Source organism: Myotis davidii, unplaced genomic scaffold (assembly GCF_000327345.1).
Source record: "Myotis davidii unplaced genomic scaffold, ASM32734v1 scaffold208, whole genome shotgun sequence".
NCBI classification, from domain to species: Eukaryota; Metazoa; Chordata; class Mammalia; order Chiroptera; family Vespertilionidae; genus Myotis; species Myotis davidii.
The window spans coordinates 811156-813095 of NW_006299706.1; positions in this window are offsets into that span (position 1 = coordinate 811156).

The window sequence follows — 1940 nt, forward strand, 5'->3', positions numbered from 1 at the left end:
GATCACAGCCTAATCCCTCCTGGCAGAACCGGGCAGGGTGCTGTTTCTTTAGGAAAACAGCTGTAAACACCGAGCGCAGGATGCCCCCGCCACCCTCTCAGGACGCCAAGGGCTGAAGCAAAGGAAAACAAAGGCACCAGGAAAGAGGCGGGGCGCAGTTCAAATGGCTGACGTCCCTCCTTACTCCTGTTCCTTGAATATTATCAAGGACAGGAGCCAGCAGGAAGCTGCTATGAAGGTCCTCCTGCGGCTGAGAAGGGAACCCTCTCCATGCATATCCCTTTACTCCTCACACAGCTCTGCGGGCAGGCCCGAGTCCCGCGTTACAGATGCGGAAAACCAGCTTTCCAGGTCTGACTGTGGTCACACTCGCTGGTGACGCTGTGACTTTCTAAAAGTTCACTTATCTAGATCAGTGGCTCTCAACCTTCCTAATGCCGCGCGACCCTTTAATACAGTTTCTCATGTTGTGGTGACCCCCGATTTCATTGTTACAAATTGAACATAATTAAAGCATAGTGATTAATCACAAAAACAGTATGTAATTATATCTGTGTTTTCCGATGGTCTTAGGCGACCCCTGTGAAAGAGTCGTTCGACCCCCAAAGGGGTCGCGACCCACAGGTTGAGAACCGCTGATCTAGAGGAAGCGATTCAACTGGTTTCATGATCATGCTACGCGTCTGCTATTTTGTTCAAGATTCTATCGATCAATTCTAGTGCTCAACACACCCTCACCTGTGAACATATTCTTTTTCTGTGTTTAATTTTATCCCCAGTGCTTTTGAGATTTACAAGGCAGTCCCTTTAGGGCAGTGGTCGGCAAACTGTGGCCCCTTGAGTGTGGCTCTTCCACAAAATACCATGTGTGGCCGCGCACTTACAGTGCGATGGAAACTTCATGGCCACACTCAAGGGGCCAAAGAGCCACATGTGGCTCGCGAGACGCAGTTTGCCGACCACTGCGTTAGGGCATTATCACCAGCAGATGCCCTTCTCCACTGTCCTTTTTTAAAAAAAAAATATAAATTTTTATTGATTTCAGAGAGGAAGAATGAGAGAAGGAATCAAGGATGAGAGAGAATCACTGACCGGCTGTCTCCTCCATGCTCCCTCCTAGGGATGGAGCCCACACCGGGAATCGAACCGTGACCTCCTGGTTCATAAGTTGAGGCTCAACCACTGAGCCACGCCGGCTGGGCTATATATCTGCCTTTAGAGCTACAGTCTTTTCTGGGCAGCGAATATGTGTCACATCCCCATATCCCTGGCATGCGACTTTCTAAATAAACTTCCTCTTATAATTTGAGTTTCTTGGTTCTGAGCTCTTTCTTTGCTGAACTGGAGTACCGAGGTCTGGTAACATTCTGGTGTCATTTCACCACTAACAACAACCAAAAAGTCTATCAAAAATAAAATGCATAAATGATGGCAAATGTCTATCATTTGGAATCCTATATAATAAAAGGCTAATATGCAGCACCCACAGCCAGCACCGGCCCTGCTCGCACCCACAGCCGGTGCCAGAGCCGCTGGTTTCACCCACTGCCAGCTGCCGGCCCTGATCGCCCCTGAGGGCTTCTTGGAAAAACCGAACAATTGATCTCTATGACCTGTGCTGACCATCAGGGGGTGTGCACGGAACATGGCAGGTGTCGGCCGCAGCGGGATGGTGGAGGTAAGCGGGGGTGCCAGCCCAAGGCGGGGTGCCGGTGGCTGTCATGGGGTGAGCCTCTGGTGGTTACTGAAAATTCTTTGCTCCCATGCACCACGGTACCGCCCAGGGCTCGCACCTGCTGCTGGAGCTGGTCCCACTTGCACCCACTGCCAGCACCTGGTGCCCGTCCTGATTGCTCAGTGCCATCAGCAGGTGCAAGCAGCAGCTGCCAGCCCCAATTGCCCCTGAGGGCTTCTCCTCCTTTCCCTGCTCCAGAGGGGCA